The following is a 12,882-nucleotide window of genomic DNA, read 5'->3' as shown; positions in this document are numbered from 1 at the left end:
ACCTGTGGAAGAAGGGGAGGAAGGATTAAAGGAGTGAGGGGGGTTAAGGACACCACAAGAAAACCCACAGAATCAACTTACTTGCGCTTATAGCGGCTCACAGAGACTGAATCCCTGATGTGGAGGGAAGCTGAACAGGACTGTCCTAGGTAGGCTATCTGCACAACTCAGTTGTGTAGCTTTGCTGTCTCATGGGACTCCTAACAGTGGGAGCAGGAGTTGTCTCTGACTCTGTTGCCTGCCTTTTGGACCCTTTTCCCATTAGGGGTTACCTCATCTAGCCTTACTAAGTCAGGAAGTACCTAGTCTTACTGCAGCTTGATACCTATGACTGGTTGATATCCACGGGAGGCCTGCCCTTTCCTGAAGAGAAACTATGGAGGAGGAGATGGGGATGGTGTGGAGAAGAAGTGCGGGGAGAAGCTGGGATGAGAGGAGAGAAAACTGTAGTAGAGATGTAATATAAATATATAGTACACACATACACACATACATACATACATACATATATACATATATACATACGTACGTACGTACATACATAAGACTGTGGCAAAAGAAACTTCTAAATGCAGATCATTAAATTAATTCAACATTAATTGAATACCCGTGCTGTGATAGAAGAATGAAGCATGTGATAGAAAAAAGAATCACAGCAGAAAGGAAGCGCATAGGAAATGGAGAGAGTCCTGGAGACACTGCCACAGCAGCTTTAACAGAAGTGAGCACAGCTGCCATGATTGAGCGTTATTGCCATTAATGTCTAGAACATTAACTCTATTATATCCAATGGTCAAAATAACCCTGAAAACGAACCATTTTCGGACACTTTTACAGTTACAGAAATAAAATTTCTGAGCTATCGAATGACTTGCTCAAGACTTTAGGACAGGCTGCAGTGTGATTTGAATATTTGCTTTCTCTGGATTCATACACAGATCCCTACCTCTGGACACTTGGGCATTGCAGGGTGTCGGCAAGAGTCTAGAATATGCTCTGTGGTGTTTGCTGAGTCCCAGTGCTTTCCACCTGAACATGTAGGGGATTATCACAGTCGGAGTGCCAGGCAAAGACTAGGTGACAACGGACATCCCTGAGCCGAGGAACTCAGGGGAAAGACATCAGTCCTGAGAACATAGGACAGAACTAAACGTCTGTGGAAATGGACCTGGAGAGTATCCAGAAAAAGTATTCCGCTTGTGCTGATGGGCAAACTGTCTAGTGACATTTTCAAGATGACTGAACCAGATGATGCCCAGTTTACAAATCTAGCTTTATGTGCTTTAGTGAATCGATACTGGAGGTGAGAAAATGTAAGCCTTTAAGCCAGTGGTTCTCCACCTTCCTACCTCTTCAACCTTTTAATGCCTCATGTGTGGTGACCCCCCAACCATAAAATTATTCTTGTTGCTACTTACTAACTGTAATATTTCTACTGTTATGAATTTAATGTAAATATATGATATGTGAACCCTGTGAAAAAAATCATTCAACCCCTTAAAGGGTTACAACCCACAGTCTGAGTGTAGTTGAGTGTTTTTTAAAAATAATACCTTATTGACCTGAAGCCAAAAACATTGTTTTCACATTTTCAATAGTTTCTTTTCTGCCACAACAGAAACTGAATACTCACGACCGACTGCATGGTTTAACTCCCTCCAATCTTTACCCCCTCTGATTTATGAACATGCTTTAGAACATGGTCTTGTTACTTTAATGTGAGTGCTGCTGCTGTTTACCCAGGATCCTCTGCATCTGTGCATGTGTGTACTGATGATTCTTTCCAACGCCATGTCTACTCCTTGTTACATACTTCATCATATTGCATAGAGCCTTTAATTTAATAGGCACTGGATTAAAATTGAGTAAATTTAATGAACTGGCTGGTTTGGTATGTTTTTAGTAATGAAATTATCTCCAAAGGTAGAGGAAAATTAGATTAGATAATTCCTTTAAAAAGATAATTCATGAAAAGAAATTCTCAATTATTCCCTAATCACTTCTAAAAATAATGCTGTATCATTAGTGAAAATTTGAGAAAGCAGAAAAAATATCTTTTAATGGAATAACTAATTTAAAACCACTGGAGTCTTTTACTCTTAGTATTACTTCTCCCTAGTCCCTGTGTGTGTGTGTGTGTGTGTGTGTGTGTGTGTGTGCCTGTGTGTGAGTGTGTGTGTGTGTGTGTGTGTGTGTGTGTGTGCATGTATGAATGCTAGAGTGCAAGGTCAGAAGACAACTTTGAGAAGCTGTTTCTCTTTTACCTTTACTAAAAGTTAATGGCTTGAGCTTCCATTCCTTTTTAATGCACACTTCTTTGTTAACAGACAAGCATTTAATGGTTAATTTTAATATTAAAAACGTTATGCTATTCTCCTCAACTGTTTGCAACTGGCTACATAGCAATTGTGTTGAGTTTACATTACCGTATGTGTAGGTTGGGGACAGGAGGCCATCTACTCTCTCCCTCACTGTTGGTAGAGTCTTACTTGTTGCCACTACTCACTAGGAAATGAGGCAGCATAACAGGATCAACAGTGGGCCACTTGGCTGTGTTTTAAAAATCACTGGACAATCTTTCAAAAACTCTTCATGTCCAGGAAATACCCAACTCATTAAATAAAAATCTGTGGGTACGACTAGATGTTATAGGACATTAGTAATTACTAAGGTGCTACCGGTGATCTCAAATAAGTAGTGGAAAGAACCCAGACGTGGTAGTTTGAAATATAATTGCAAACTCAAGTTCTGGCACTATTGAAGTAAATGCTGGAATGTTTCAATGAGCAATCATTGGTGCTGTCTGTTTTCTGCATTTGTGTCCTGGGGAAGGAATGGCTGAAGGGTTCTAAAGTAATTGCATTCTAATTTGGATTTTCTCTTTGCATAGGAGACTGCTATAGGAGACTCTATTTACAGTAATTATACAGTGTGTGAACTTGAGAAAACAGAAAGATGCCAAAAAGAAAATAGCTGTGGTTCATTTACACAATGGAATACTACTCAGCTATTAAGAATGAGGACATCCTGGTTTTGCTGGCAAATGGATGGAAATAGAAACTATCAAATTCTGAGTGAGGTAAATCAGACCCAAAAGGACATGCACGGTATGTTCTCACTAATAAGTGAATATTAGCCAATAAAAAGTACAGAATATCCAAGATAGAGTCCATAGAACTCAAAAAGATCAACAAGCTGAAGGGCCTAAGTGAGGACGCCTCAGTCCCACTTGGGAGGGAGAAGAATGCAACCACAAGGGGGGAGGGTGAGAAAGGGGATGGTGGAGGGGGAGAGGGGAACGTGATGTGGTATTGTGTGTGTGGGGGGGGAAGAACTGAAGTCCTGAGGGCCAGCAGAACGAATGAAAACAGGCAACCTCAGGAGGAAGGAGGTTGGGAGGACGCTCTAGAATGTACCAGAGACCTGGGAAGTGAGAGAATCTCAGGACTCAAAGTGTGTGTGTGTGGGGACCTTAGATGAAATGCCCTACATTGGGGTGAGGGAACTTATTGAACCCACCTCCATCAGAAAGACAGGGCATCAAGTGAGGGATAGGGTTGCTATTCCACAATCAAAGCTCCGACCCATAATTCTTTCTGTTTGAAAGAAATGGAGGGATGGAAATGGAGAAGAGCCTGAGGAAAAGAAGGTCCAGTGACAGGCCCAAAGTGGGATCCAGCTCAAGGGGAGACCTGATTCCAAGACCTGACACCATTACTGAGGCTATGAGGTGTTCACAAAAAGGGACCTATCATGACCGCTCTCCAAAAGACCCAACAAGCAGCTGGCTGAAAGACTCAGATGCAGATATGTGCATTCAACCAATGAACAGAAGCTGCTGACCTGTCTGGTTAAATTAGGGAAAAGTTGGAAGAAGTTGAGGAGGAGGGAGACCCTGTAGGAGGACCAGCAGTCTCACTTAATCTGGACCTTCGAGATCTCTCAGACACTGGATCACCAACCAGGCAGCATACACCAGATGAGCTGAGGCCTCCAACACATTTACAGCAGAGGACTCCTGGGTCTGGGTTCAGTCAGAGAAGATGCACCTAACCCTCAAGAGACTGGAGGCCCCAGGGAGATTAGAGGTCTGGTGGGGTGGGTGAGGTGGGGATATCCTTGTAGAGACAGGGGGTGTGGGGCAGGGAGGAAATATGGGATGTGGAACTATCTGGGGTGGGGTGGACAGGGAGGGGGATAAAATCTGTAGTGTAAAAATAAATAAATAAAAAATAGGCATAGGGCAAGTCCATTTAGGACTTAATGTGTTCAAAGGAACACCAAATGAAACAAGTCAAAACACCAGGTATGTCTGAGTTGTGTCCTCAGACATTACTGCCCACTGTCCCCTGACACCCCTGCTATGATCAGCTTGTATTGTAGAGGATTAGAGAATGAAAGTGGTTAAGAGAGGAGTGTAGAAATAAATGAAGCTGTTGTCATTTGGTTTTGAACTATGGATTTCCAGCATGTTGTGTAAGGCCACCCAGTCAACAATGGCATTTAGGATAGAAACTGGAAGGCTAGTCTGGCCTGTTATCTTTCATTGCCTGTTGGCTAGTTACCAATGTTGAAGAATCCAAAATATTTCAGGTTTTCTGACTGCTTGGTTAAAATCCAAGAATGCTGTTGTACAATTAAAGAGTAAATAACACTGTTAGCTTATTAGCTTCTATTAATATGCTTACTTTATTTGGCTCCTTAAAGGAAAGAGACATTGAAATGTATATTTCAATGATGCTTAGGAGGAAGTGGGTGCTCGATGAAGGAAGATAACAAGACGGATGTTAGCAGAAGAAGGTAACCTATTACAATCTTCTTCTTCTTCTTCTTCTTCTTCTTCTTCTTCTTCTTCTTCTTCTTCTTCTTCTTCTTCTTCTTCTTCTTCTTCTTCTTCTTCCTCCTCCTCCTCCTCCTCCTCCTCCTCCTCCTCCTCCTCCTCCTCCTCCTCCTCCTCCTCCTCCTCTTCTTCTTCTTCTTCTTCTTCTTCTTCTTCTTCTTCTTCTTCTTCTTCTTCTTCTCCTCCTCCTCCTCTCCTCCTCCTCTTCCTTCTCCTCCTCCTCTTCTTCTTTCCTCTTCCTCCTCTTCCACTTCTTCCTCTTCTGCTTCTTATTTTATCAATTAATTTATTTACTTTACATGCTTATCATAGCTTCCCCTCCCTCCTCTTCTCTGAGTTTCTTCTTCTTGCCTTCCCATTCCACCATCCTCCCATTCTGTATTTTGCTTCAGAAAAGGCTCAGATTGCAAACTGGTACAACCACTCTGGAAATCAGTCTGGAGTTTCCTCAGAAAATTGGACATTGTACTTCCCGAGGACCCAGCTCTACCTCTCCTGAGCATATACCCAAAAGATGCTTCAACATATAACAAAGACACATGTTCCATTATGTTCATAGCAATCTTATTTATAATAGCCAGAAGCTGGAAAGAACCCAGATGCCCTTCAACAGAGGAACGGATATAGAAAATGTGGTACGTCTACACGGTAGAGTACTACTCAGCTATCAAAAACACTGACTTCATGAAATTCATAGGCAAATGGACTGAACTAGAAAATATCATCCTGAGTGAGGAAACCCAATCACAGAAAAACACAATGGTATGCACTCACTGATAAGTGAATATTAGCCCAAAAGCTTGAACTACCCAAGATACAATCCATAGACCACATGAAACTCAAGAAGGATGACCAAAGTGCAGATGCTTCATTCCTTCTTAAGGGGGAACAAACATATTCATAGGAGGGGATATGGAGACAGAGTTTGGAGCAGAGACTGAAGGAATGGCCATTCAGAACCTGCCCCACATGTGACCCATATATACACAGCCACCAAGACCAGATAAGATTGATGAGGCTAAGAAAGGAATGCTGACAGGAACTGGATATAGATGTCTCCTGAGAGATACAGCCAAAGCATGTCAAATACAGAGGTGAATGCTAGCAGCAAACCACTTAACTGAGAACGGGACCCCCATGGGAGAAATTAGAGAAAGGATTGAAAGAGCTGAAGGGGCTTGAAACCCCATAAGAACAACAATGTCAACCAACCAGAGCTCCCAGGGACTAAACCACTACCCAAAGACTATATACATGGACTGATCCAGGGCTCCAACTGCATATGTAGCAGAGGAAGGCCTTGTTGGGCACCAATGGAAAGAGAAGTCTTTGGTCATGACAAGGTTGGACCCCCAGTGTAGGAGAATGTCGTCAGGGGTGGTTGGGAGAGAGAGTGGATGTGGAGGGGAACACCCTTATAGAAAAAGGAGAGGGAGATAGGATAGGGGGCTTATGTCCAGGAAACCGGGAAAGGGAATAACATTTAAAATGTAAATAAAAAAAAAATTAGTTTATCTCTCAACTCTCATCAGTGAAGCTTCTGCAGTAGATGGTGAATGTAATCTTTCCTCTTAATATTAATACTTCCTTGTTCTTTATCTGTCATTTAAAAAGCCAGGGATGTTTGTTGATAGGAATATATTTAGCTCTTATTTCTTTCTTTTTTTTTTTTTCTTTTTTTCGGAGCTGGGGACCGAACCCAGGGCCTTGCGCTTTCTAGGCAAGCGCTCTACCACTGAACTAAATCCCCAGCCCCTTAGCTCTTATTTCTATTATTCGCCTATAATACTATCCTGTTGCTCTTGGATTGCCAACACCAAAATGGGTACCTGCTGTTCGCTCTCTGTTTTTCAGAGGAAGCTGAAGACTATCATGATGGACTGTGGTGTGGCTATGCATTCCATGCATTAATTGATACGTCTTATGAACAAAGGAGAAAAGCAAGGGATAGCTTGCTGACCTGTGAGAAGAGACATTAAACAGACAAGCATATGCTCTTTTTCTGGAGTGTGAACTATACCTTTAAATATTAGTAACAGCCCTGTTGGCTGTATATATCTCTGTACCTACACCTAAAAAGATAATAACATGTTAAACAAACAGCAAAATGTAATGGTTAAGTGATTTTGAAATATAATGTTTTCCTTTAAAAAGGCTCATCAGAAGTCGTGTGGTTTTGTCATTGTTTGTTTTTTAGTTCTGTGCTTCACCAAAATCTATTGGGCCCCCAATAGTCATTAAACATAAGACTGAGAAGTCCTACACCAAACAGCAAAGGAGGGTGTGTCAGTCAGCTGTCATAAAATACCAGATAAGATGACTGGCATAACTGTGATTAATTTCCTCAGACTTTGGAACCTGGAAGTGAAGGCTTAGTGCTGAATGAGTTGGCTTCTAGTGAGGCCTGCTATTCTGGCTTGTAGACTTCCATCCCCTTATGGGGCCCTCCTTGGCTTTCCTCTCTTCTTCAAGGGGTGGTTCATTTACTTACAAGGACAACAGTCTGATCAGAATGACAGACTCTCTTTCAGACCTCATTCAATGTTAAATTCCTTAAAAGGTAAACTCCAGCTATAAAAGCATTGATATTGAGTTTTGACATATAAATTTTGGGAGCATATGTTTGAATTTTTAATAAGGAGCAAATGTTGCCCTTTGGAGGCAAGCGTGGTTTATACTGCTATACACCACACTTGCCTGCGCTCTACTATCAGGAAAAAAAATTTCAGACCATGTGGACAATACCATGGGGACAAGAAAGTCAAAACCATGTTTTGGGAAGGGCGAGTAGTGTTTAAGGTCTGCCAGAGCAGAAGATTCATGGAGAGATTTAGGAAGCCAAAGTGGAGAAGAGAAATTAAGACACAGCTGATGGCTAAAGAAGTGGAATGATGCCGTATCGCCTGACGTGCAAGCAAATTAAGAGATGGTCGAGGGCATGGCATGGGCCAAAGCTGCCCTATGGATAGGCCATGAGTGTGAAGGATGTGATGGCGGGTGTGTCAAGATGAGAGGCAAGGCGTCCTGTGAGGAAGTCACCAAGCAATGATGTGTTCTCCAGAGGCAGAGGCTGTGGTTCCTGAGTGCATTGTCTTTAGGTCCAGGTTGTGTGAGTTTAAACATGACTCGTGTCACTCGTATCCACAAATAAGTTTAGGAGAATGATTATCTCTCTGGCTTTTGAATCTGTTAGAATCATATGGGCTGGTGAATGTTTTACGACTGAGTATCAAGCGAGCAAAAATACTAAGGTATTTAGAAAATAGTGGACATGCAGCAGAGTGGATTTCTTTGTTTCTAGAGTAAAGGTGAAAAAAAAAACAAGAGAGAAAAGTGCTAAATCCACATGTTCCTTTTGTCTGGACAAACTTGAAAATAAATGGTTTTACGAATGATTCCTGCGGGTTTGACTGTATTTCTGTCTTTCATACACCCGCTTCTTGTCAGCAATTTGATTTCCAGAGTCTGCCCTGCTATGATATTTTTCGACCATGCCAAGAGAAACCAGAATATCCCTCCAGTATTGAAAATGCCTATAGGTAATCAATAAAATATTTTTGAGTAGGGCATGCAGCTGTTCAACACATTTGCATCTATACTATAGGTATTTTAAATAGAAAGCTGAAACTATACCAAAAGTCTCATTTTGTATATCCCCATGAACAACTAGACTATAATGAACCAGAACACTATAAAATCTGAGCATGAACATAAACACATGCATGGTGAATTCAAGACAAGCCACTGGAGGTGTTATTACTGTGATTGAAAATATTGTCAAGTTGAAGTTTTTCGCTAGGCTTTCAATGTAGACTCACATTTCTATATAATCACTGAAGCGATCCATGCTTTTGGTGGATGCTGTTTGGACTCAGTTTGAGTTAGTCTGTGTTTAGATGAATTATGTAAAATCCCCAAATCGTGTGTTTTGTAAACATGAAAAAAGAAAGTGATTCCAATGGATGGGAAAAGTTGTTCCAAATTGGGAAAATGGAAAATCAGGGCCAGATGGATGTGTGTTGGAAAGCTTAAAATGCTAGCATTGTGAACAGCGAGCTTGCATCCTCTCTCCTGTCTTAAAGTGAAGGATTACCTTTTTCTGGCTCCTGGGGACTGGAGAAAGGGCCATTTAATTTTTGTTTATTCATCATTTTATTAAATATTTATAACTAAGGACCTGATGGATGCCGATTCTGCAGAATCTTAAGAACATCATGTATCACAGTGGAGAGGTTTGCTTATAAACCTCAACCCCATGTCTTTACATGTCCAAAGTCAGGAAGTCAAGGCATCAGCACCAGACTCTAACATCCCTTCCTCAATATACAGAGGTGGGAAAAGCCACAGACGGGCACTAGTTAAGCCCTCGGAGGTGTGGCTTAAGCAGGAGAAAAAGTTATGACTGTGGTTTTGTTGTATTTGAGACCTTCACAATTATAACTAACACCTAAGGGCCCAATATCTAGTGTCCACTTTCTCTAGCCACTCCCAACTATTTGTGATTATAGACTCTGGCCCCTGAAAGTTTCATTCGTGTTTGTGCTCTACCCACACATGAGGTATGCTAAGATGTCTTACACAGCATGATTGATGTCATGTAGCGAAGTGTGGTGCTGAGCACATTGCCTGAAGAAGGACAAGCCCAGCAAATGGTAGCATGATCAATAGCATCTGTAGGCAGGGAAACACCAGATGAATGGTAGTCATTTATTATGACTTCCTTAGCCATGGTACAACATTGGGCCCACCCTCAAGGAATCCTGGGACCAGCAGGCTGTGCTGGAGATTCATAAACACCTGGCCCCCAGTGAAGATTATGCTAAGCATAATAATAATGAATGAACCAAGTGTCTGGGATCAGAGGAGCCAGCCTGGGACAGACCTACCTTTCTCCCCGTCTCAGGTCATGGTCTATTTCTTACTGAAGGTGGAACGGAGTAAACATATTCCCCTGCAGTTTGTGAGCTGGATGAGGGGATTTGTAAGCGAAGTAAAACATATGAGAATAAGCATAACGAAAACTGAGCTTTTTTATTTACTCTACAACTATTAATAGGATCATTTCTACTCCCCATAATAAGAGACGCAGAGAAACAATATCCCTGCCACTACTACCGCCACTTTGGAAATTTAAATTGATTCAAAGGGGTTAAAAAAGATCAGCCCAGCAGGCGAGATGTTATGACCAACACAGGCACCTGGAAATGTGGGACAGTGTGAGATGTGATGGTTCATGCCGCTGTTGCTGCTGAGCAGAACAGGGGATGAACCGCATAGGATGTTGATATCAGAAAGCAGCCAATATGAGCTGACATCAACAGAGACTAACAAGGCCTCAACATAATTAATAACAACCTGTCTCCCTGATGGTGTTTATTGCAGAACAGACAAAAGCAATTCTATATCTTTTCCTGACAGGCGTACACCACCTTAATTAAGGGGTTAATGGTTTTCAGATGAGAGACAAAAAGGCAACGAAGAGCTGTATAAATGAATTGGAAGCTCCAAGCAAAATTTGGGGAAGTTTCATTTCTTTCTTTGCTTGGTTTTGTACTAGGTACAGGAGAAGAAACCAAAGGCATTTCCATTCTTGTCCTATTTTTATTATTATTATTATTATTATTATTATTATTATTATTATTATTATTACTTTATCTGATGCTCCTGATGTGTTCTATGCTTCACCCAAGAAAAGAAGTCAATCCCAAGTCTTGTTTTCTAAATGAGGGAGACTATATGCCATCATTTATTTCAGTTTCCCACCATTAGGTGAATTAGATGAAAGAATTATTCAGACTTCTTCCAAATTTAGTGAAAGAAAACTAAACTAAACATAACTACATTGAAAGACTCTGTTAAAGACACTTTTTAATTCAACTTGTGCAATGGCCCACATTTAGAATCACTTAGTAACCAAATCTCATTGGGTGGGCAATTTTCTAGATCAGATTGGTCTGAGGCCAAGTTTGTGGAGACTTATCTTGATTACAACTGCTGAAGAGGAAACGAGGTCCATCCACAGTGGGCGGCACTATTCCACAGCTGGAGGCTCTTTAACTGGAAAATGGAGACATTTTAGCACAAGCATACATGCCAATAATTTATTGCTCTCTGTTGCTAATTAGGGATGTGATGTAACAAGTCACTGAACCTTTTGATGCTTTGACTTTCTTGCTATGGAAATTTCAAGCTAAAATATCCCTATATCCACTAAACTGCATTTATTATGGTATTTTATCACAACAAGAGAAAATAAAACTAAGGTAGAAATCAGTACCAAGAAAAGAGCCATTATAGTGATGAACCTGATCATGTTTCCTCCACTATTTTCGGAAATGTTTCAGAGTTGGTAGCAAAACTTTGCAATCTCACAACCTTCACATGGCACTGATTTTTGAAGACAGAGAAGTAAGATCAAGGGGGGTTAGGCCAAGTACTGTGCAGAAGGCTTTGGGCCCTCGAAAAGACTCTGGGAGGTCATTGTATTAGGCTACAAAGATGAAGCTTCAGTTGCAATGGAGATTCCAGGATACTGGAGATGTTAGGGCCATGAGTAATCTTTCAAGGAGAGCTGTAGAAGTGGATCGAAGCCAGCCTAAACCAGAGAGAAGAGCTGTGTGTACCCCACAGGGAAGCTAGAGAGGTGAAGCTATTCAAGTCCTTTCGAGCACAGCCTCTTTAATTATGAGCAGCAGGATCTAGACATGGAACTGTAGTATTTTGTATTTTCACTGCTGGGTTTTGATTTTGCATTGTTGTGATTTGTGTGTGTGTGTGTGTCCTGATTCTTCCTTTTTGAAATAGTAATGTCTAATTTGTTATTATATGTTGGAAGTATGTAATTTATTTTTGATTTTATAGGATCTCACAATTAAAAGATTTTGAACTTTTTAAGTGTTGGAGTAGAAAAGGCAAGCATTATGTTTAAGTGTGTGTTTCTGCTTGTCAGTATGTGCAATACTGACATGGAGTCTGTGAAGGCAAGAAGAAGGCACTAGACACCTTGGAACTGGAGTTACTGTGAGCCACCATGTAGATGCTGGGAACTGAACCCAGGCCCTTTGTAAGAATAATAAGAACTATTAACTATTGAGCCATAGAAAACATAGTAAACCCTCGAGGGTTAGGTTTTTCAAGATGATAATGGCTTTTAAAGTTATACTATGTTTTATATTATGAGATAAATATGAGGCTTGGGAAACAAGAGATGGAACATTATAGTGTAGAAGTGATGTGCTTATGTGTTTTGTTGGCAAGAGGTAGAGTTTAGCTTGGGGTAGTGTTGCCTTATTTTACATTGTTGTCACAACCTAGAATCACTGGCAAAAGGAGTTTCAGTGAGGAATTGTACATTAGGGTAACTTGAGGACATGTCTATACAAGATTTTCTTGGGATTTTATTGCTGTGAAGAAACATCATGACATAGGCAAATATTACAAAGGCAAATATTTAATTGGGGTTGGCTTATTGATTAGAGGACAGCATGTAGGCAGACAAGGTACAGGAGGAATAGTGAGTTCTATATTTTGATCTGATGGCAACAGAAGGAGACTGGACTTCCACACTGGGCACAACTTTTGTAGAGGAGACCTCAAAGCCCACCCCCACAGTGTTACACATCTTCCAACAAGGCCACGCCTTCTAATAGTGTTGTTTTCTGTGAGGCAAGCAAAACACAGACTTGGCTTGGAGAGGAGTGTTTAACAGCAGCAAGGGAGGGGGGGGGAGAAAAAAGACTCAAAGTCAATCGTGGGGTACATGCTGATGACCTGAATTCTGCTTGAGATAGCTTTCTAGATTGCCCCCTGTTTGAGACAGCTCTCTCTTGCCAGAAAATCAATTTTAAAAACCCTCTGGATATCTCATCCCTTGCAGACCAAAACTTTTATTTACACATTAATTCAGTCATTTACTCCAGGTTACCTTTTGATTATCCCACAATCAGCATGTCATAACCTCAGCTACTTGATCCTTAGAAAGAAAGCGTAATCACATTTTTTTAAAACATTGCAAATGAATTAAGAGATCTGCCTGCGTTTGT

This window comes from Rattus norvegicus, chromosome 11, assembly GCF_036323735.1.
Source record: "Rattus norvegicus strain BN/NHsdMcwi chromosome 11, GRCr8, whole genome shotgun sequence".
NCBI lineage: Eukaryota > Metazoa > Chordata > Mammalia > Rodentia > Muridae > Rattus > Rattus norvegicus.
This window is presented reverse-complemented; position numbering follows the sequence as displayed.